The sequence below is a fragment of the Odocoileus virginianus genome, chromosome 20 (genome assembly GCF_023699985.2).
Source record: "Odocoileus virginianus isolate 20LAN1187 ecotype Illinois chromosome 20, Ovbor_1.2, whole genome shotgun sequence".
NCBI classification, from domain to species: domain Eukaryota; kingdom Metazoa; phylum Chordata; class Mammalia; order Artiodactyla; family Cervidae; genus Odocoileus; species Odocoileus virginianus.
The window spans coordinates 32,178,951-32,202,739 of NC_069693.1; positions in this window are offsets into that span (position 1 = coordinate 32,178,951).

Consider the following 23,789-nt stretch of genomic DNA (forward strand, 5'->3'; position numbering starts at 1 on the left):
CTCCTCTTTTTCTAAGGAATAACTGGGCAGAATTGCTCTATTATTTCTTCCTTAAATATTTGATAGAATTCACCAATGAAGCCACTGAAGCTTTCATTCTTTTTTCCTTGGAAATTTTTTGTTAAAAATACAATTTATTTAATAGATGAATAGCTTTTCAGATTTCTTCTTGTGTTTTGGTATTTGTGTCTTTGAGGAATCTGGGTTAGGAAAAGATATTTTCTATTTTCTAGCATCTTGTACTAAACTTAAGGAATACTAAAAAATCCACACAAAAACAATTGTCCAGGGAAAAAAGGAGAATTATTTTTGTGGCAGAGAAATTTTCTTATTTGGATAATTCAAAAGTAAAGCATGAGTAACTTTAGGTCCTATCACCACAAATTCAGTGTTTGGTACAAAGGCAACAGTGGTCTTTTCTTTTACTTCCTTAAATCAGACTAAGAATTCTGTATTTGTTTCCTGATGCCTCATATTAAGAAAAATGTTCGCTAAACTCAGGACATACAAATTCAAATCTATTTATGAAAGCAAAGCAGAAAAAGCCAATGAGTAACACGGCCAGCACTTCAGATAAAATACAGTGTTGGAGATTGTATGCCTACTCTATTTTAAAAGCAGTCTAGCTGATGGTTGCCAATTCATCAAGAGAAACAAGAAATTGGATGACCATGAAAAGTGTTACCATTTAAAAGGAAGGGATAAATGCTGTAATATAGAACTTCTCCCTGACTGACCAATTTGAGATGTGAGGAGTACACAGAAATAAATATTAGGAGAACTAAAAATAGGATTTGTTTTAGAAGAAATGATCTAGAAGATACCCAGATTCAAATATTTGTATAACCATAAGTAGAAGGAGGGTCCAAAAGTTTTCGGTTTTAGACATCAGCAAGTGAGTAGCATAATGATAATGATCACTTATACAGCTTTACTCTGTGCTGGATGATTCAGAACGTTCAATTCTCAATGTGTAATATAGGTGCTCTTTTATACTATTTTATGTTTGAGAAAAGTGAAACACAAAAATCTTTAAATAAACTAGCCCAAATAACACAGTTTCTAGATAGTACAGTTGCAATTTAACAAGTGATGTGCTTGAGACTCTCAATGGCTCCCAAAAACTGATTGTGTATACCTCTTTCCAATTCTGTGCTCAGCAAAATCATGTTCGTAACTTGAAGTTATCCACAAGGGAAGTATTTATGCCACAAAAGTTGACAGATGCTACAAATCAGCCTCTACCCAAGAGCTTTAAAATCAGTTAAGATTGTTAATCTTTACCAGCCCACAGCTGATATAACCTACATAAGCTACTCCAGAGAGTGTGTTCTAACCACTACCTTAACACAGAAACTATAGAGATCCCATCGTAAGAAAGACGTTTTTGTAAAAACAGTAAATGTATATACTACCAAAGTAGAGGATGTCTTAGCCTCCCCTGACACTGAGGCTATTTAAACAGACAGTGGGGAACCCCAGTTGAGGGCTATAACAGAGAATCATCAAACACTGAGTTGAATCGTTAGGATTCTTAATTCTAGAGTCTTATATGGTTCTTTACACAATATTGTTCAGATATTGAGTCTACCACAATGACATGAATATTAACATCAATTTAGGTTAGAATATTCTCTAAACAAAATTATAGGCTCCTTAAACTTGAACCAATACTAAGTTTAGCTTCACATACATCATCTCTGTATTGTTATATATAACATTTTTGAAAGTGGAGAAATAACACTAAAAACCTTTAAGTTTCACTTCAACTCAGAAAGCTGACTCATAAACCAAATTAAACATTTCCTAAAAATGCCATCCAAAGTCTGGAAGGGTCATTTTATTTTCAGGGTGCTGATTTCAGAGCAGCATGATATTTTCTTAGAATGTTGTTTTATGTTGTAAAATACTGCACTAAAATTGAAGCGGAGGTTAACGGACTTTAGAGCTTATTATTTTAAGAAGGAATAGATGTCAATTTTGGCCTTTTATGCAAAATGAAAGCCCCCAGAGTCCAGATATAATGTTGTTTAATAAAGGCTAATTTAAATTCAAACTGTACTCACTGCCTTTGCAAAAGGGGTTTTGGGAAAGAGGGAAATTTAACAAAAAGTTTCTTTAATCATAATGTCATGAATAACCAATATGCTTCTGAAAATGAGGGAGCATTAGGGTGAAATACAAAATGTTCTTTGATTACTATTGTTTCATAATCGTAAAACTCTGGTTGTGGCCAGTGGGTGTGCTCAGGGCACATGCTGAGAATAGTCCCTTTTGATGGGCACCACTAAGGTGATAAGTGCACTTCAACTTTGCTCTTTCATACTTGAAGTCTCTCCAGGTTAGCACTTTGAACATTATTTCACTGCTGACCTTAGCCATTATGATTTGCAGGCAACTGACTGCAGTCATTAGCAGCCTCCTCACAAATCTGCTTCCTCTCTGTGTTTTCTAAGGATAAGTGCATCTCTATGCCTTATGTCACTTACAATGAATATACTGTGAGGATCATATTCAACAGATCATAAACTTTGTCTCTTAAAAGCTAGCTTTCAATTATCTGAAAACTTTCCAAAAATTCCTTTTTTGGATCTTATTTTTAAATTATTAAATGTTGCGATCATGCAACAGTTTCCATCACATGTTCATTTAACATAAACAAAGTTAGTGTTCAATGAAAAGATTTACTTTCAACTTCTATAATTATTTCAGCTCTTTGGGATTGTATAATGCATGTTTATTATTCGACTTTTTCCATTTCAGCTCTTAGGTAAAATTTTCACGATGGAATTCCAGCTGAGATATTTCAAATTCTAAAAGATGATGCTGTGAAAGTGGTGCACCTCAATATGTCAGCAAGTTTGGAAAACTCAGCAATGGCCACAGGACTGGAAAAGGTCAGTTTTCATTCCAATCCCTAAGAAAGGCAATGCCACAGAATCTCAAACTACCACACAATTGCACTCTTCTCACACATTAGTAAAGTAATGCTCAAAATTCTCCAAGCCAGGCTCCAAAAAGTATGTGAACCGTGAAGTTCCAGATATTCAAGCTGGTCTTAGAAAAGGCAGAGGAACCAGAGATCAAATTGCCAACATCCGCTGGAACATCAAAAAAGTAAGAGAGGCCCAGAAAAACATATATTTCTGCTTTACTGACTATGCCAAAGCCTTTGACTGTGTGGATCACCACAAACTGTAGAAAATTCTGAAAGAGATGGGAATACCGACCACCTGACCTGCCTCTTAAGTAATCAGTATGCAGGTCAGGAAGCAACAGTTAGAACTGGACATGGAACAACAGACTGGTTCCAAATAAGAAAAGGAGGCTGTATATTGTCACCCTGCTTATTTAACTTATATACAGAGTACATCACAAGAAAAGCTGGGCTGGATGAAGCACAAGCTGGAATCAAGATTGCTGGGAGAAATATCAATAACCTCACATATGCAGATGACACCACCCTTACGGCAGAAAGTGAAGAAGAACTAGAGTCTCTTGATGAAAGTGAAAGAGGAGAGTGAAAAAGTTGGCTTAAATCTCAACATTCAGAAAACAAAGATCACAGCATCTGTTCACATCACTTCATGGCAAATAGATGGAGAAACAGTGGAAACAGTGGCATTTATTTTTTGGGCTCCAAAATCACTGCAGATGGTGATTGCAGCCATGAAATTAAAACACTCTTGCTCCTTGGAAGAAAAGCTATGATAAATCTATACAGGAGAACTAAACAGACATTTCTCCAAAGAATACATACAGATGGTTAACAAACACATGAAAAGATGCTCAACATCACTCATTATCAGAGAAATGCAAATCAAAACCTCAGTGAGGTACCATTACACGCCAGTCAGGATGGCTGCTATCCAAAAGTCTACAAGCAATAAATGCTGGAGAGGGTGTGGAGAAAAGGGAACCCTCTTACACTGTTGGTGGGAATGAAAACTAGTACAGCCACTATGGAGCACAGTGTGGAGATTCCTTAAAAAACTGGAAATAGAACTGCCATATGACCCAGCAATCCCACTTCTGGGCATACACACCAAGGAAACCAGATCTGAAAGAGACACGTGCACCCCAATGTTCATCACAGCACTGTTTATAATAGCCAGGACATGGAAGCAACCTAGATGCCCATCAGCAGACGAACGGATAAGGAACCTGTGGTACATATACACCATGGAATATTACTCAGCCATTAAAAAGAATTTATTTGAATCAGTTCTAATGAGATGGATGAAACTGGAGCCCATTATACAGAGTGAAGTAAGCCAGAAAGATAAAGACCATTACAGCATACTAACACATATATATGGAATTTAGAAAGATGGTGATGATAACCCTATATGCAAAACAGAAAAAGAGACACAGATGTACAGAACAGACTTGTGGACTCTGTGGGAGAAGGCGAGGGTGGGATGTTTTGAAAGAACAGCATTGAAACATGTATATTATCTATAGTGAAACAGATCACCAGCCCAGGTTGGATGCATGAGACAAGTGCTCGGGCCTGGTGCACTGGGAAGACCCAGAGGAATTGGGTGGAGAGGGAGGTGGGAGGGGGAATCGGGATCGGGAATACACGTAACTCCATGGCTGATTCATGTCAATGTATGACAAATCCCACTTCAATGTTGTAAAGTAATTAGCCTCCAACTAATAAAAATAAATGAAAAATAAAATCTATACAGTATATTAAAAAGCAGAGACATTACTTTTCCAACAAAGGTCCATCTAGTCAAAGCTATGAATTTTTCCAGTAGTCATGTATGGTTGTGAGAGTTGGACTATAAAGAAAGCTGAGCACAGAAGAATTGATGCTTTTGAACTGTGGTGTTGGAGAAGACTCTTGAGAGTCCCTTGGACTTCAAGGAGATCCAACCATTCAGTCCTAAAGGAAATCAGTCCTGAATATTCGTTGGAAGGACTGATGTTGAAGCTGAAACTCCAATACTTTGGCCACTTGATGTGAAGAGCTGACTCATTTGAAAAGACCCTGATGCTGGGAAAGATCGAAGGTGGGAGGCGAAGGGGATGACAGAGGATGAGCATGAGATGGTTGGATGGCATCACTGATTCAATGGACATGAGTTTGAGTAAACTCTGGGAATTGGTGATGGACAGGGAGACCTGGCGTGCTGCAGTCCATGGGGTCACAAGGAGTTGGACATGACTGAGCGACTGAAATGAACTGAATTTTTTTAAATGTATCATCAACAAAGATTTTTCACATTGTTGTATGTGAGAAGCCAATACAATATTGTAGTTAAATTATCCTCCAATTATAAATATTTTTTTTAAAAACAGGTAAATTAAGTCAATAAAGGCAATTTCAGAGGTAGAAAATTTTTTCAAATTTTATTTATCTTATTATATGGATACTTAAAACCTTATCTACCTATGTGGGCAATCTTTATTTCTAATGGTGAGGTTTACCAAGTATCATCAACCTAACATGAAGAATACTGAAAATCAAGATGACAAGACAATGATAATGAATAGCAATACATACTAAATAAATAAAAACATGTGAATTAAGCCTCACTCTAATACTATTACATAAGTAATGTTTATATCTAGGTTTTACAAATTGGGAAAGAGTTGACATTACATAGCAGTGCTAGAAGTTAACATCACCTAACTGGTAAGTGGTGAAATTTTTACTTAAATCCATGACTACCTAAAATCAAAGTTTCAGGAACTTACCTACTATGTCAAACTACTCATTATTTATGTTTGACACATTTTTGTAGAAATGGGATGGAGAGTTTTCACATTATCACCACCATCACCATCATCAAGACTGCCATCAGCACCACTCTGTCATCCTTATCTCCAGGTATGCTAAAATATTTCATCTTCTCTTTTTAAAAAGTGTCACTTTTTAAATTAACATATTTTCATGTATTTAGTTAATATATGCTATGCATGTATACTATTTATATAATTACATATGTATGTATAATACATCATATATATTTTCTAAATTACAGAAATGTCAAAAGTGTACATACAGCTTGAGGAATTTTCACACAGTATTAATATCCATGTAGCCACATCCCATATTATAAAACAGAATTGAAGACTCCATCATGTCCTTCCCCCATCATTAGCTATTCTCTTTCTTAAAGAAAACCACTAATCACTTAGTCATTATATGTTCTATGTCTTATCTGTTTTTGAACTTTATATAAATGGAACCATGACTTATGTAGTCTTCGTTTTTTATTTAAAATCTGGTTGATTTTGCTTAATATTATACTTGTGAACTTTTTTTTTAAAGTTCTGGCATAAAGCAGTAGTTCATTTATTTTCACTGATGTATAGTCTCCCATTGTACAAATAAAATACTTTTTTTTCCTATTGGGTTTAGATCAGCATGTAGGTTGTTTCATGTTTTGGGCTCTTAAAATCAGTGCTACCATAGCATTTTCTGCAGATATCTTTTGGTACATTGGTATTGGTTTTCCTGGATTGGGTTCCTGGATATTAGAAATGTTGGTCAGAGTGTATCCAGCTTTGCTAAATACAACTTAACAGTTGTCAAAACATGGTTATATTAATCTACTACCCACCTCTACTTGCATATATTAAAGTTTTCATTGGTTCACACCCTAACCAGCTCTTGTTACCATCAGCCATTTTAATCTTAATCTTTCTTATGGAGGTATAACTTTTCTCTTTTTCTATTCAATTATCTTTTAAATATGTCCTCTGCACTTGTTATACCCATTTAAATGGATAGAGAATGAGTTACTGGAACTGGAAAAAAAAAAAAAAGGTTTTATTAAAAGGATTAGGCAGATGTTGGATGAAGGTTTTAGTAATCTAGCAACCAAAACCAAGTACTGTAAATTTAAATTTGTGGACACTGTGTGCCTTCATGATCATCCTGAACTGGATAAGCATAGAGGATACCTGAAGATAAAATGTCCCAGAAAAACCTAGAGAATGAGAAACAAAGCATGAATAGCTTGCATCACCTAAAGCAATGTATGACCTTGTAGCCTAAATAGTATTTTTTCCCCCAAAAGGCTACATCTCTTTATATGGGTAACAGAGAATTGTGGAATTTTTTAAGTTATTTAATTGGAGGCTAATTACTTTACAATATTGTAGTGGGTTTTTCTATACATTGACATGAATCAGCCATGGGTGTACATGTGTTCCCCATCCTGAACCCCCCTCCCACCTCCCTCCCTAACGGTGAGCTCTTCTCCTAGCTCTCACAACACATGAAAGAATTCTAAACCGAAGGTCATCTTTGTGATACAAATCCAAACTACAGTATCCATTCAAATCCAACTACCTAAAATTTCAAGAATTTTCACTAGTTTGTAGCACCCTTTGTCATATCAATGTACTTGTATTTTATTCTATGAACAATGGGTTTTTGTTTCAAGACTTTAAAGATCACATGTTCCATCTTAGGTTTCACAAAGGCAGAACAATTTAGTTAAAAGCATTAAATGCTGGACATGCAAATAAATATATAAATAAGATCTACTTGTGTACATTCCCTCAAAACATGCCCTCTTATGGATTTTACCAGTCTTCATTCATTGTAGTTTCAACCATATTTGACGATTTAGTCTCTTTTATGAACTCCCGTGGTTGTTTTTCATTTTTATTTATCACTAACATGTAAAATTCCACTACTGAATTTCTACATTTTTCTTGCACCACAGATTTTATGGCCTTTTTTTTATGGTACCGAACACGTTGGCCTTTAATTTCCTTTGCTGGCATTGAGCATTTTATAGACTTCTACCCCTGGGTGAATATAGGATTCAAGAAGCCTTTTATCTCTTATTCACATCCCACCATACTCTCTAACACTTATTCTCAAATTGGTTTTCCTATCAGTAAACAAAACATAGAGATGACAATTTGAGTGAAAGATTAAAAGGATGAACAACATTCCATTTTTAGTTTTCTGGAGATATTTTGTGCTGCAGTCATGGGCTTCCATTATTCAAGACAAATTAAGATTTATAAAACCACACTCCATCTAATCGAATGGGCACAGTGTCAGCAACTGTGGATTTATGAAATAAAAGATAAAGATACATTTTTCTTTGGCTCATAGAATGGCTGTTCAAATGGTAATAAGCTACAATTATCATTTTAAAAGATCTCTTATTATTTTCCTGTAAAATTACAGCAGCTACTTAAAAAAATGTTTCCTCTCTCTCAGAGAAAAAGGAATCATCATTATACTTACTAAAGAATTTTTTTCCTTAAAATAATGAAGGCAACCCTTCTTTCATGTTACAAAATAAGGAATAGATTTTTAAAACCTGTGTACAAGCATTTGATCATTCAGCTCAGTTCAGTCACTCAGTCGTGTCCGACTCTTTGCGACCCCATGAACTGCAGCACGCCAGGCCTCCCTGTCCATCACCAATTCCCAGAGTCCACCCAAACCCATGTCCATTGAGTCAGTGATGCCATCCAACCGTCTCATCCTCTGTCATCCCCTTCTCTTCCCACCATCAATCTTTCCCAGCATCAGGGTCTTTTCAAATGAGTCAGCTCCTTGCCTCAAGTGGCCAAAGTATTGGAGTTTCAGCTTCAACATCAGTCCTTCCAATGAACACCCAGGACTGATCTCCTTCAGGATGGACTGGTTGGATCTCCTTGCAGTCCAAAGGACTCTCAAGAGTCTTCTCCAATACCGCAGTTCAAAAGCATCAATTCTTCTGCACTCAGCTTTCTTTATAGTCCAACTCTCACATCCATACATGACCACTGGAAAAACCATAGCCTTTGATTAGATGGACCTTTTTTGACAAAGTAATGTCTCTGCTTTTTAATATGCTGTCTAGGTTGGTCATAATTTTCCTTCCAAGGAGTAAGCGTCTTTTAATTTCATGGCTGCAGTCACCATCTGCAGTGATTCTGGAGCCCCAAAATATAAAGCCTCCCAATGTTTCTATAGTTTCCCCATCTATTTGTCATGAAGTGATGGGACTGGGTGCCGTGATCTTAGTTTTCTGAATGTTGAGCTTTAAGCCAACTTTTTCACTCTCCTCTTTCATTTTCATCAAGAGACTCTCTAGTTCTTCTTCACTTTCTGCCATAAAGGTGGTGCCATCTGCATATCTAAGGTTATTGATATTCCTCCCGGCAATCTTGATTCCAGCTTGTGCTTCATCCAGTCCAGCATTTCTCATTATGAACTCTGCATATAAGTTAAATAAGCAGGGTGACAATATACAGCCTTGACATGCTCCTTTCCCGATTTGAAATCAGTCTGTTGTTCTATGTCCATTTCTAACTGTTGCTTCTTGACCTGCATACAGATTTCTCAGAAGGTAGGTCAGCTGGCCTGACCATCTCTAAGAATTTACAGGAATTTAAGAATGCACAAATTGGGGAATGGAAAAATAAAGATGAACTTAGCAAATGCTTTTATCTGACCCAGAATTCACTTCTATATATTCACTCTTTGGAAATTATCATACATACTCACAAATAACCACAGAAATATATATATATATATATATATATATATATATATATATTTAATTGCAAAATAAATGCAAATAATATAAGTAACCAGCAATACAGTCATATGAAATGTCATCTGTCATATGAAATGTCATCTACTAGATAGAGGGATACAGGCATTACACATCAACATAAAGAGATCTCAAAAATACTGTTAGATGAAAATTCAAGTTGTAACATGATATGTACACCATTATGTGATTTTTTTACAAAGTGACAATCAATATATTTACCTATATATATGAATATCTGCTGCACAGTATGTACTAAAAATGGATTGGCAAAATATAGATCATATTTTAACAAGCATTTGCCTAAGTGGAAATGTGATTGAAAAATATTTAAAAGAAAACTTTATGCTTAAATTTTGTGTGTCAATTTTTAAACTTTCTGAATTTAACATTACCAGTTATTAGGATTTTGATAAGCATAGATATCTGCTATATTGTTTCTTGATTAATTATAAATTTTAACTACCAGTGTAAATATTTTTAGGGAGACTTCTAATTTCACTCAATTTCATAGGCAATAAAACTGGTTTAGAAAACAGACTATTACATTAGCTGCAAGCACCTCAATGGAAAGAGAATATACATAAAAATATTCGGATCAGCTAAAGTGAATGTAGCCACAGATGCAAAGACTAGGAGTCAAGCAAGAGGGCACCATGGAACCCAGAAATAATAAGATATGCTGGAATATGCCTTATTATATATGGGACTCTGGACAGGGACTTCTACCTACTTGGATTTTTCTCTCTTACTTTCTCTTTTTCTTTCTGAAGGGTGAGCAATGTATTAGAAACTGAAAAGGAGACACATTTCAAATTTCCTTAAGTTGAAGTGGCCATCTGACCCAATATTGATCAATGAGATGTGAAAGAAAATCCAGACCAGGATAGCTGCCCTTATTTGTATATGTTCAAGATGGCCTACACCTCCAACAGATAGTGGACCCATCTATATCTGCATAATTTGATCAACACAAGTTGGGGGAGAATAAATTTTCTGGAATGAAAATCAAGGTATATCTTTGGAAAAAGTTTCTGAGAAAGCAACTTACAAAGCTCATTATAACAGAGAAGCAAGGATTAGGTAAGTGACATCAAAGTTCATATTCTTAGTCTATTTGGCTCCAGGTTTTCTTATGGAGAGTAGAGGTCATTTCTCTTTAGGTTACCTAAACCACTGTGCAGGAATTTTCAGAGCCTTTAGCAGTGCATATTTGTACAAATACTGTTTCCATATTTCTTTCTTTTCCAAAACCCTGTCCTTTCTCCCTAGGGCATATTGCCTTTTCAGTCAGACCATCCTTCAGCAGTCTGAGTCATGTGAGTACAGTTCATATGTAATGCCAAAGAAGTCAACAGAATAGCTGTCAGGCCTTCACGGGAAACAATATTAGCCTTGTCTGTTCATACTGAGAGCAGAATGGAAGTGACACAAATAAAATGTAATGGGATAAAGGATATTGCTCAATGCACAGTAACAAGGAATTGTTGGTTGACAATTTTTTTTCTCTCCTCACTCCATTTCAATACACTAGTTTCTCTATAATTTCTACATAGTGTTCATTAATTAAATACTTACACAATGTTGAACACACAATAGAAGCACAAGAAGCACATTTTTAATGAATGAATAAGCGAATGGATTAATTAAATACAATTCAGTAAGTCAAAGAACTTACACTTAGAAATGCAGAATCTCAAAGTTAGAAAATAACTTTAAGTTAAAAGCTATCTGATCCACCTGTTTCCATAAATATGAATCTACTCTGTGGAGTTCCTTATGTGTAGTTATTATGAGTGTGATGCTAGGTGAACATCTCTGGACAGAAAGTTCATGACCATTAATTCCAAAGACATACACATATTTGAGTTTCTGATATTAAAGGATAAGAACAAAAATAAATAAATAAATAAATACATAAAATAATAACAGTCCTGTTGCATCCACCTACTGAACTCATCCAAGACAAGTTATAGGAATTAGAGAAGTATTAAGAAGATTAATAAGTAAATGCTATTGCTTCTGGATCTATAACATGTCATATGCCTAGATAACTATTAATATGTCACAATTTTAAATAACATGATTTAAAGATTTAACATTCTTATTGTCCTTAACATGGTTCTTTTCTCTCAATAAATTGTATTTTCAACATTTAAAGAATAGTTAAAAGGAAACTGATAAGCATTTAGGTGTATGGACAAAATTCCTTCTCATTTTAATGCTTCAATGTTATACCATCAAGTAGGTATCACTATATTCAATCCTCAGGAGAAGCATATGGAAGACTTTAAGTAACATGCTCAGGTCCCACAGCAGCCAAGTTATGGAACTGGCCCTTGAACCTGTGCCTATAAGGCTAGAGAGTCCAAATTTTATACCTACATCCACTGCCTTCCAGCTATGTTTATCATTTCATGTCTAAACTGCATCTGGAAAAAAATAAACCCAGAGATATTCTTGGCAAAGGATTCATTTGATAAAACACACATGCCATTGGTTCTTCTCTAACATTTAACATTTGTGATACTGTTTGCTGAACGAAGAGAAATGCTAAGACTTGAGACCAAATGTTTACTGAGCAGATTATTCTTGATGGCCTTCTGCTTAAAAGTTTAAAATTAAAAATAGAACACTATTCACTGTTTGTCCCCTGCCAAACTGTGTGGGAGCAGCAACACAGATTGCAGGGCAAGGCTTCCCAAGTGCCACACTCAGCAATAGATCTTCCTTTGCCCCCAGTGTTAACATTCTCTTTCCCTTTCTTTCAGAACAGAAAATAGTAACTAATAGCTTTAACAGCTGCTACTCCCATCACTTTAACTGCGAATAAACTCAGTTTTTCTTTCACCCTTTAGAATCTACACCTCATGGATGGTCACCTACAGCTGTACGGAGTCCTGGAACAGTGCTTTGAGGGTACTAGCGCTTCCCAAAATAGGTCTCATCACAAAACGGTAGGTAGCAGTAAAGGGGCAACTTCCGGATCTCAGGAGACTGCAAACAGGCCCCTGGCTCTCGGAATGTAGTTTGAACCTCTCACCTTGAGGGAGCGTGGTTGTAGTTGTATTGAGCACTAGGAGTAAATGAAAGTACTCTTTTCTCCTCTGACAGACCATGGAAAGCAGAAGGAAGCTTTTGCCTGGGGAGGAGGTGAAATGAAATAAAACATTTCCTTTTCTCTTGATCTATTTAGATAGGAAGAAATGCATGTGCTTGTGGAGAGCATCCTCATTGATTCTGCAGCCAGATATGTTGGTTTGTTATGTAGGCAGGAGGGTATATTGGAATGAGCACTGAAAATGGGCACAGACAGGCCTGGGTTCATCTCCAGCTCTGCCACTCTGCTGTCTGTGTGATCTAAGACATGTGGCAAAAGTATTCTAAAACTTAGTTTTCCCAGTTGTAACATGGGGTAGTATTAGCCCACCTTGCAGAATTCCCATGAGAATAGAGTTGCCAGATTTAGCAAATAATAACATAAAGCTCCTAACTAAATCTGAATTTCAGATAAACAGCAATACTTTAATATATGTATATTCAAAATATTGCATGGACCATACTTATAGTAACAATGATTGTTTATCTGAAATTGAAATTTAACTGGGCGCCCTGTATTTTATCGGGCAACCTCACTGGAAAAGTAAGAAAAGCACCTACTAGTACAACACTTGACCTGTATATGTTGCCTGGTAGAATCTACTTCCCTCTCTACCGCCTATATTTTAGTTTCATGCTTCACACAAGGACTCATTTTTAGCTGTCAAAATGAGTTATTAGATTGGTGCAAATGTAACTGCGGTTTTGGACCATGAATTTTAAATCATTATAAATAGGCTCAAACAGACCTTTATTAATCAAAATAGGAACCATTATAATCAACACATTTTTGCCAATGAGATACAAGTTTGTTTATTCCTGTAGCATAAAAATCTATGCTTCGGATTTGACAAAATCTTCTGGAAAGCATTTTTTGCTTCCTGCTGGTTGTGGAAAGGTTTTCCCTGAAAAAAGTAGTCAAGATGCCTGAAGAAGTGGTAGTCAGTTGGCGAGAGGTTAGGTGAATATGGTGGATGAGGTAAAACTTTGTAGCCCAATTTGTTCAACTTTTAAAGCACTGGTTGTATAATGTGTGATCGGGCATTGTTATGGAGAATTGAGCCCTTTCTGTTGACCAATGCTGGCTGCAGGTGTTGTGGTTTTCAATGCATCTCACCCATTTGCTGAGCACACTTCTCAGATGCAATGGTTTCCCTGGGATTCAAAAAACTGTAGTGTATCAGACTGACAACAAACCACCAAACAGTGACCATAAACAGTTTTGGTGTAAGTCAGCCTTGCTTTGGAGCCTTTTCCAGTCCAATCACTGAACCAGTTGTATACAATCCACTTTTCATCACACATCATAATCTGATTGAGAAATTGTCTGTTGTTCAAAATGACAATTCTTTTGATTTGTAGCCAGCTCATAAAGCACTCCCTTACCAAATTTTTTCACTTCTCCAATTTGCTTCAAATGCCAAAGGATCGATCACAGAATGGTTGACGCTGAGCTCTTCAGCCACCTCTCGTGTAGTTGTAAGAGGATCAGTTTCGGTGACTGCTCTCAATTAGTCATTGTCAGCTTCCGACGGCCGGCCACTGTGCTCCTCATCTTCAAGGCTCTCATCTCCTTTGCAAATCTTCTTGAACCACCACTGCACTGTATGTTCATTAGCAGTTCCTGGGCCAAATGCGTTGATGATGTTGCAAGTAGTCTGCACTGCTCTATAACCCATTTGAACTCAAATAAGAAAATCACTCAAATTGCAAATTTTTGTCTAACATCATATCCATAGTCTAAAATACATATAAAATACACAGCAAGTAGTAAGTCATTAGGGAAAAAAAAAAACATAAAGCGAGAAATACCTATTAAAATGATGTATAACATAACCATATTTAATAATGTATTCCAATATCAAAAGGCAAAGGTCAACAATGCAAAACCATAATTACTTTTGCACCAAGTTAATAAAATTCAATTTTGTTTCCTTTGAAGCCATATATTTGCAAAGCATCAAATGTTCTCCTGGATGAGGGCAAATAGGAATTTCTGCCTCCAACTATCAAAGGTCCTGGAAAAGTTCAGGGTATCAAGACTGAATCTTTCAATAACTGATTTAGGAAGTAAAATTAGCTTGTCAGCTAGAAAATATAAATTAGTATTACTTGAGTTTATATGGCACTATTTTCTGTAGAGACACAGATATTTACATTCATATCTCATTTGTACAACAAGGAAGGAGTGGAAAAGGGTACCTCTTCATTGCAAAGTTGAAGAAGTTGAGGCACTGATTGATTTAGTGAATGACTGACTCCCCCAAAGTCAGTCAATCAGAAGGTAGTAAGAAAAAAAAACTAAAGGTAAATTCCCTGGATTCTAATCAAATTTTCTTTTTCTGTTTGACTTCACAAGATGAAGAATTGACTAAATAAGACAAAATATGGGGAAGTAACTGGAAACCATTAGGAAAAAAAAGACAGTAAATTGAAAATATTACTATATAGAAGCTAAGTATATTTGTCACTACTAAGTATATTTTCCATTATTTGAATATTAACATCAAAAGCAAGTGAGCTGCATTTAAACAGCATTTAAATTACATTAATCTGCACAAAGTATGGTAGTATGAAATGTAGCTCTAATTTTCATTTTACAGATAAAGTCTAGCCTTCCATCAATGTGTTCCTAAATTCAATTAAAAACATTCCATGTGCTACTACAAATAACTTTGTTCTTACAAAGGATATTTATTAGAAAATTGTACTTTTAAAGGTTTACCTATTAAATGTAACAAACACTATAATATGTGTATATATTTATTTATCTACTACTTACAGGCGAGTTAATATAAGACTTTTAACATCTTGGTGTTGTAAAAAATAAAATCTAGAATCCTTAGTGGTCCTTAGATATCAGTATATATAGATTTAGTATTTGAAATGGAGCTTGGTACATGTCCCAGTTTGTTTTCACTTCATTTTTATTTTTCCAGGTCCAAATGGCAGGTATCATTTACTATCTTTTTTAAAAAAAAGTACATGCAGGCTATAAATTATAGCCATTTTAATGGTTTGGAGTTAGTCTCTATTTATGCTTTAAAAGTGAATAAAACTAAATACATGAAATACATATAATTGCATATTGAATGTTACTAAGAAATCTTAAAAGTCCTCATCACACATACAAAATTTTAACTATGTATGGGAATGGATGTTAAATAGACTATTTTGATGATTATTTTGGAATATATAAGCAGCAAATAATTATACTGTACACCTGAAACTATTAATAATATAGCATTGAATGTCCATTATACATCAATGTGAAAAAAAGATTTTGAAAGAATTCATTGTACATTGGAATTGGCATGATAAATTGAGATTTTAAAATGTCAGTCATGCTCTTCCAGGTATCTGCAATTATGCTGTGCTGCATTTTGAGAATTCACCATCATCTAGGTTTTTTAAGGAAATGAGATAGCCAACAGTATTTCATTAATGCCAAATAATTGCTTTCAGGTTCTCTCTTTTTAAATCTAAATATTTCACCTTTCTATTTTTCTAAAGGCAGTGTGAGGCCCACAGGAGGAAGTCTACAGCTTTCATCTTGATTTATAGATACAATGATAAAAGTTTAGTCTCACAGCTTGTTGCCCAGTCCTCTGATAGACTGCAGCCTATGGCAGTGTCCAAAGACAGGTTATCCATTGCTGAATGTAGTTTGATTCTAGTAAAAATAGCCTGTAGTATGAACACTGAATTTAGGCTTAAGTTTCACAGAAAAGTAAGAGTATTCCAATATGTAATATGTTTTCCAATTAATTCTATGCCTAAAACCTTTGTTTTGCTCTGTTTTTCTCCTCAATCTTTATGAAGTTAAAATCACAGTACACAATGGTCAATATACAGTATAAGCATATTGATGGACGATCTAGCCTAGATGCAAATATTATGACATTAATTCATCCAGAATAGTTTTCTTGTGGACCATTTCCACATTTGGCATAGTCTGTTGTAGGGGCAAAGTGTACAACTGCCTCACCCCTTATCAAGTTTATAATTTAGTGTGGAAAATAGAAATAAAACATGTAAATTACAAATACCGAGCCAGGTTATAATGAGAAAGTGCAACATGCTATGAAATAATTTAACTTAGTATCAAGGAAGACCTCTCTGAGGAACTAATATTTAATCTGAGTCTTTGAAAAAGGAGGAGTCACCCAGTTAAAGAGCAGAAGGAAGGCTGCTCTTGTCAGAAGACTCTGAGGACTCAAAGAACCTCTGCAAAAGGATGTGGTGCTGATCAAGATGAGGGTGGATTCTGCTGAACCTTGAAGGCTATTAAGTTGAACTTTAGGGAAGTCAACAGTAGGACAATGACAGATTGTCCTACAGAATTTCCCTTCTTTCCCCTGTGGATAGAGAATACACTGAAGTTGGCAAGGATTCAAACAGGAGAACCAGTTCAGAAGCTTACTGGCACTGTACAGTGGCAGTGGAAATAGAGAGGGATGGATCATTTAGAACATGTGTCGCATTTCTTTCTCTAAATGAAAAAGTGAGTAGTAGAAACCTCCTTTGAGCACCCTCAGAGAGGCCTAAAAAAAATATATACTGGCAGACAAAACATAAAACACTCCAAAATAAATGATAATAAGTAAGAGATAAAATTAATGTTATAGCCTCTACAAAGACATCGTAATTTCATATAGACAGAGTGAGGTCCCTGTTCTCCTTAGCACATACTTCTGAACAGCACTCTATAACCTTCATGGAATGATGTGCTTTCATGTTTGCCAACCCCACAAGGGCCTCTTAACTCATGCCTACCCTTCTCCTCTCCTGCTACCCAGCTCTTTGTATATTACCCAGCTCTTTATATAGTACATTTCATGCACCAGATTTTCAACATGTGTGAATAGGTGGAATAAATGAGGGCCAGTCTCTATATCAAACAATTACAAAGAATGTGATTTAATATGCATGTGTGCTCAGTCGCTCATTCATGTCCAACTCTGCAATCCCATGTGCAGCCCACCAGGCTCCTCCATCCATGGAATTCTCCAGGCAAGAACACTGGGGTCAACTGTCATTTCCTACTCCAGGAAATCTTCCCAACCCAGGGACTGAACCATCAGTGTGTTGCCTGCATTGGCAAGTGGATTCTTTACCCCTGCACCAACTAGGAAGCCCTGTGATTTAATATGTGCGTGTGTGCTAAGTTGCTTCAGTCATGTCCGACTCTTTGCAACCTTAAACAAGTCATATAAGATGAGAACTCACCTGTAGAATGTAGGGAGAGCAAACATAACGCCATGACAAAAGGCAGAAGCAGGAAGACCAGGCCCTCACCCTGGCAACTAAGGCGACTATCAGGTCACCAAGACACAACCAGTCAGAGACTATCAGGCCACCCAGATACAGCCAATCAGAACTTGTTTACGGAAAGATCCCGCGCGCGCGAATGTCTGACCAATGAAAAGACCCTCGCGAACATGTAACCAATCCGCTTCGCTAAATGACCCCTGCTTATGTTTGAAATTGGATGTTCTATAAATATGGGTAGAAAACCGGGCTCGGGGCTCTCAGCCTGTGCGCCACTGCGTTGGACACAGCGGGGGCCCTAGCTCGAGCTAGCAATAAACTTCCTTCTTGCGTTTTGCATTGTCTCTTGGTAGCCTTCTCTCTTCCCGCTCGGGGATTCGGACATCGGGCATAACATTTGGGGGCTCGTCCGGGATCCCTTGGCGAGGAGAGAAACCTCCCGAGATAGAAGGAAGAATCCAAACGGTACCGGTACCCAGTCAGGTCAGGGAAATCCAGTGTAAAACCAGGGCCTGCTAGGAGAGCAGGGAGGTAACTGGTACAGGGAAATCCAGTGTAAAACCGGGGCCTGCTAGGAGAGCAGGGAGGTAACTGGTGCAGGACTAAGGGAACGTTCCTGCCGGTGTGAGACCAAGGCCAGCGAAAACGCTGGAGGGCGACCGGCTCTGCGGAGAAAGGGGTCTTTCGTCCCCTGATCCCGCGGCAGTTGACCAGTGGACACTGTTTGGTAAGTTGAGTCTGTTACGGGGGAGTGCACCCCCCCAGAAACCTAGCATTTGGGTGTCGGCCGACAATTGTCTGTCCGTGTGTTTGTCTACGCCGCTCCGTGTTTGTGTGAGTGCCGGCATTGTCTCGCTTCTTGTCTTCTTTTGGTGTATCATTTGCTATTTCGTTTTGTCTGATCTGGTCTCAATTTCCTAATCTCTTTGGGAGCTTCAGTGAACGGGCGAACAATTGTGGGGGCAATTGATGGGTCCTGGCCAGGGCTACACTCTGGTGGACTCTGAAGGCCCAACAAAAGTGAGCCTAAGTAACTAGAGCCCGACCGGGTGAAGCTCCCCCTTAATATCTCAAACTGAGAACGTGGCCTAAAATTCTTGGTGTGGGCACGGGTCAGGCACTTAAGAGCCGCTAGGGCGCCTGCCACTTGAAGACTCCCGTGAAAGGATAAGGGGGTCACGGAACGGGCCAGAAACCCCTAGGGTGCCCGCCCCCAGCAAGAAAACTTCCGTGCAACGACGCAGGCACATAAACAGTTCCAAAAGCATACCATAAGCCCAACCTCTTGGCCGCCACCACTCCTGATAGGATTTTTGGTGGTTGTTCTCATTGACTTCTCTCTCTCCCTTTCTTCCATACCACTTGTTCCTTAACTATGGGTCAGGGAGAATCTACTCCACTCTCTCTCATGACTGATCATTTTCCGGATGTGAGAGCCAGGGCTCATAACTTGTCTCTGTCAGTCAAGAAAAGTAAATTAATAACTTTTTGTTCTGCAGAATGGCCTACCCTCCAGGTCGGATGGACCCCGGAGGGTACGTTTCAGCCCTCCATAATACAGGCAGTGAAAGAAAAGATAATGGCACCAGACCCCTGGGGCCATCCAGACCAGGTCCCTTATATCGTGGTCTGGCAATATCTGGTAGAAAACCCACCTAACTGGTTAACACCTTTCGTCCACAGAACTTCTAATCCACAGGTCCTGGTGATGGAACTCACTTCGGAAGAAACTAAGAAGAAAGAGAGCTCAAAACCGGTCTTTCAGGATTCCTCTTGCCCAAACCTAATAGACTTAGAAACAGAAGCAAGACCCCCCCTTACGTGCCCCCCTTAGAACCCCCGGGTGGATGGGAAGGATCAGGAAGGGCGACAAGGGGCGACCACGAGGGAGGACCGGCACTGGGGACCCGGGGAAGGACTAGGGGAGATAGGAGTATGCAAGACCCTGGGGACCCGGAGTTACCGTCATCCACTGTTCAGGCACTCCCCGTCCGGGTGGGACCAGCGAACCCGGGCGGAGAACGGACCTATCAGTACTGGCCCTTCTCCACGAGTGACCTATACAATTGGAAAACACAGAACCCCCCCTTCTCGGAGAAGCCCCAAGGCCTCATTGACCTCTTAGACTCTATTCTGTTTACTCATAACCCCACCTGGGATGATTGCCAACAGTTGTTACAGGTACTCTTCACCACGGAGGAATGGGAGCGAATCCTGGCAGAGGCACGAAAACGAGTCCCCGGGGTCGACGGGAGACCAACTGCTCAGCCTCATCTCGTGGACGAGGGGTTTCCCTTGCTGCGACCTAACTGGGATTTCGAGCGGGTGGAAGGTAGGGAGCGTCTCCGAGTGTACCGCCAGACTGATGGCTGGCCTGAGGGCTGCAGCAAGGAAGCCAACCAATTTGGCAAAGGTAAATCTGGTGAGGCAAGAGCCCACTGAAAGTCCGGCAGCCTTCTTAGAGAGGCTAATGGAAGCTTTTAGACAATACACACCCATAGACCCCCAGGCTGACGAATCGCGCGCCGCCGTGATACTAGCATTTGTAAACCAGGCAGCTCCAGACATCAGAAAGAAATTGCAGAAAATAGAGGGGCTAGGAGAGCAGACAATACAGGACTTATTGAAAGCAGCTGAGAAAGTGTTCAATAACAGAGAGACTGCAGAGGAAAGGGAAGAACGGATTAGACGAGAGGAGAGAGAACTAGCAGAAAAGATCAGGAAAGAAGATAGGGAGTATAGGACGAGGGAGAACCAGAAGAACCAGAAGGAGCTAGCCAAGATTCTTTTTGCGGAGATAAGAACCGGATCAGGAGCGAGGGAGCTTCGGGGCCGTCAAGGGGGAAAGAAAGAGAAGCTAGAAAGACAGACCTTAAAGAAAGATCAATGTGCTTACTGCAAGGAACTGGGGCACTGGAAAAACGAGTGCTCTAAGAGAGACTCAAGGAAAGGGATGGCCCAGAGGGAGAAAGTCTCCCCCGAGAATCGGGCCTTATACATGGGAGAAGACAGTGACTAGGGGAGTCAAGGCTCGGCACCCCTCCCCGAGTCCTGGGTAACCATAAATGTGGAGGGGAAACCCGTTGGCTTCATGGTAGATACTGGCGCCCAACACTCCGTTTTAAATAAAAGGCTGGGACCAATGTCTAAGAAAACCAGCATAGTGCAACGAGCCACGGGGACAAAAAGGTATTGTTGGACCACAGAACGAAAAGTAAATCTGGGGACCCATCAGGTGTCCCATTCGTTTTTGGTGATACCAGAATGCCCAGCCCCTCTACTTGGAAGAGACTTGTCGACTAAAGTTAATGCTCAGATCCATTTTGACCCTGGGGGAATGTCAGTCACAGATGGACTTGGACAGCCAATACATGTCTTATCCCTAGCCTTAAGGGATGAATACAGACTTTTTGTGCCTAAGCCCTCAGAGGTCATAGCACCAGAAGTACAACCGTGGGTCCATAAATACCCATTGGCCTGGGCAGAAACGGCAGGAATGGGACTGGCCAAACAGAGGCATCCGGTCGTCATTGAGCTAAAGGCCGAGGCAATTCCTGTGAGGGTGAAACAGTACCCTATGAGCCAGGAGGCTCGGCGGGGGATCACTCTCCACATTCGACGGCTCATGGATGCCGGAATTCTCAGGCGGTGCCAATCCCCTTGGAACACCCCCTTACTGCCGGTGAAGAAGCCAGGGGGGACAGATTACAGACCTTTCCAGGACCTGTGAGAAGTCAACAAGCGGGTGAGTGACATCCACCCCACTGTCCCTAACCCATATACCCTCCTGAGCAGTCTGCTGCCTGAGTACACTTGGTACACTGTGCTGGACTTGAAAGATGCCTTTTTCAGCCTACCCCTGGCGGCCCAGAGCCAGGAGATATTTGCCTTTGAGTGGACCGAGGGGGAGGGCCAACCGGTAGTACAGTTAACTTGGACCCGCCTCCCACAGGGGTTCAAGAACTCCCCTACCTTGTTTAATGAGGCTCTGAGTGAGGACCTCTATGAATATCGGACTTGCCACCCAGAGGTCATTCTGCTACAATATGTAGATGACCTTATGTTGGCTGGAACCACGGAGGAGGCATGCAGCCGTGCCACTGGGGACCTCTTACAAACCCTAGGCACCTTGGGGTATCGCGCTAGCGCAAAGAAGGCACAAATAGCCCGGCAAGAGGTCACCTATTTGGGGTATAAGATCAGGCAGGGGCAACGGTGGCTAACCCAGGCCATGAAGGAAACGATATTACAGATACCAGAGCCCAAGACCCCCCGCCAGGTGAGGGAGTTTCTGGGGACTGTTGGATATTGCAGACTGTGGATTATGGGGTTTGCAGAGAAGGCTCGGCCTTTATATGAAGGAAGCAAAGAGACTCCAAACTGGACCCGGACTGAGCCCATGAAACAGGCCTTCCAAACTCTCAGACGGGCCCTACTGGAAGCCCCAGCTCTTGCCCTGCCTAACCCAAACAAACCATTCCAATTGTTTATAGATGAGAAGCAAGGAATTGGAAAGGGGGTCTTAACGCAGCAATGGGGACCATAGAAACGGCCAGTAGCTTACCTGTCAAAGCGATTGGACCCGGTGGCCACTGGGTGGCCCCCTTGCCTTCGCATCATTGCGGCCACTGCCCTCCTCGTCCGTGACGCCGATAAATTGACGTATGGGCAACAACTCTCGGTTTTCACCCCCCACGCCATCGAAGGGGTTTTGAAGCAGCCGCCGGGTAAGTGGATCTCCAACGCCCGCTTGACACATTACCAGGCCCTGCTGCTCGATGCCCCACGGGTGCGTTTTCAGACCCCCTGCTTCCTGAATCCAGCCACGCTCCTACCTAACCCAGAGAAAGGCCGCCCTCTCCATGAGTGTAGTGAGATACTGGCTGAGGCCCTAGCGGCACGAAAAGACTTAACTGATGTGCCACTAAGCAACAGTGAGCTGGTATGGTTCACCGATGGGAGCAGTTATGTCAAAGACGGGCAAAGAAAATCGGGGACCGCCATAGTTGATGAGTCTGGGCAGACGATATGGGCTGAAACACTCCCCCCAAATACTTCTGCACAGAAAGCCGAATTGCTTGCCCTAATACAAGCTCTAGAGCAAGCGAAAGGGAAAAGAGTCACCATTTTCACGGACAGTTGATATGCCTTCAGCACTGTCCACATCCAGGGCCCCATATATCAAGAAAGGGGATTTCGGACAGCTGAGGGAAAAGAAGTCAAGAATTTGCCTGAGATTCGCAGGCTCCTAGAAGCTGTCCAATTGCCCCGAGCAGTAGCTATAGTGCATGTTCCCGGGCACCAAAAAGGGGAAGACCCAAAGGCAAGAGGTAATCGGGCGGCTGATGCGGCCGCTCGGAGGGCAGCCAGCCAAGACTACGTCGCCCCCATATTAACCGTGGAACTTCCCCCTCCCGGTATGGGGGCCTTGCCACCAATTCCCGAATACTCCCACCCTGATCTCGACTGGATCAATAAGGACACCACCCTCCAGAAGGATGAGAAAGATGGATGGTACCGGGACCAAGACGGCAACCTGATATTGCCTGCCACCCTGGGTCGTCATTTGTGTGAACACCTACACGCAACCACACATTTGGGAGAGAAAAAGACTTTGACACTTCTCCAGACGGCCTGCCTGAGGTTCCCCCGACAAAAGGCAACTGTACGAGAGATAATTCAAGCCTGTAAAGCGTGCCAGTTAATGAGAACAGAGAAGAAGCAACACTTAGGAGCGAGGTACTGGGGGGAAGGGCCCGGGCAACACTGGGAGATAGACTTTACTGAGGTAAGGCCAGGGAAGTATGGGTATCGCTATCTGTTGGTTCTGGTAGATACCTTCTCGGGGTGGGTGGAAGCTTTCCCCACTAAGGGAGAGACAGCCATAGTGGT